Here is a 1,419-nt window from a genome sequence, read left to right on the forward strand (position 1 = left end):
ATACATGGAGATCAAAACTGTACGGCAAAGATAACTATCAAACAGCTTGATCTCAATGAATCCACTTTAATCCCATGGATTATACTGAAGCCCTAAATCAGGGAATTGTCTAGGATAATAGGGTGTAGCATTAAAATGTGCGAAGCACATGAGGCAGTCCTGGCTCCGTTATGTTATATAACTTCACTGTGAATACTAAAAAGATAACATACGTGAAAACACTTTAGAAATAAGGAGTGTTGTAAATACATTTGTTGTGCTTTTATTCTTTAAGTTGGCCATGCCCATGGCAGAGAAGAGAAGTTTCTATGCGACTACTTATTTGGTTTTATTAAAAGAAATAGGATGTTAGCACTGATGTGAATGAGTCAAACAGAGTAGAAAAGATTTGTTGGAAAGGCCAGATTTCTATTTTGGATTAATAAAAAAGCTGTCGATACTGAAAGAAAATATTATTGTCATACGACTAGCTCTTCATACAGTTCATTTATTATAGTAAGACATCATCTGCAACTTATACTAACGTATAGCACTGATGACACATGCCCCATTGGGAAAACACCTAATGTTTAATGAATGAACTTAAAGAACAGACTAGTGCAGTTGCTGAAAAGATTTGGAGATGCCAGGAATTGAACCCGGGGCCTCATGCATGCGAAGCATATGCTCTACCACTGAGCTACATCCCCAGCCCTGAGGGTGACTTCATGTGGTGATAAACCAACACAGTCATTGCTTTTTAAAAGCTGGGCCAAGCAATGTCTGTCTATGGAATGAACTGGCACTGGATTCCTATAGTTTCAATTTCCAGTGGCAGAGTTCTTCAGCAGTCCTCATGGGCCTATACATTTTGTCCTGCCACTTTGTGATTGAACATCGTGCTAGTTTCCAAAACCTTATTTACAGAGATGAAGAAGCACTGTCTTCCTTCAAAATTCATCTTATTTAATGGTCTCCTACTCATAGATCCAAGAAAATGTTTTAATTATATTTCACAATTTCCCCATTACTTCTGTGGGAAGGAAACAAAAGCTTTCTCCTCTAGTCTCCTTGGTTCCCTAGCTGGGACCCTGCAGATTAGACAAAAGACAGGTTAAGAAGAGAAAAACAGAGTTTGTTAACAGGTGCAGCATGCACACAGCACTCATGTGGGAGAAACCCAGTTATGAGTAACTTAAAGGTATGATTAGAGCTTGGGACTTATATAGCATCTTAACAGAGAACAATAAATTGTAGAGAAGTCACAAGACAAGGAAAAGGCATTTAGCCTTTTAGGGGTGGCAAAGTGCGAGAATGTAAATATACGGGGGAAACTAAGGGAAGATAAGAACTCTCTAGTGAGGTTTGTTTGTGTAGATGTCTCAGTGCCTGTTGTCTCTGGTGACAAGGTTGTCATTCCCCTTCAGGTACAGTGTGATG

General features: G+C 39.0%; 1 non-coding gene across 1 annotated transcript; it reads right to left on the reverse strand.

Annotated features, from left to right (window-relative positions):
• Positions 1 to 617: 617 nt before the first annotated feature.
• Positions 618 to 689, reverse strand: TRNAA-CGC (transfer RNA alanine (anticodon CGC)). The gene has a single exon. It is a non-coding gene; the product is annotated as a tRNA-Ala (tRNA).
• Positions 690 to 1,419: the final 730 nt, after the last annotated feature.

The sequence above is a fragment of the Equus caballus genome, chromosome 8 (assembly GCF_041296265.1).
Source record: "Equus caballus isolate H_3958 breed thoroughbred chromosome 8, TB-T2T, whole genome shotgun sequence".
NCBI classification, from domain to species: Eukaryota; Metazoa; Chordata; class Mammalia; order Perissodactyla; family Equidae; genus Equus; species Equus caballus.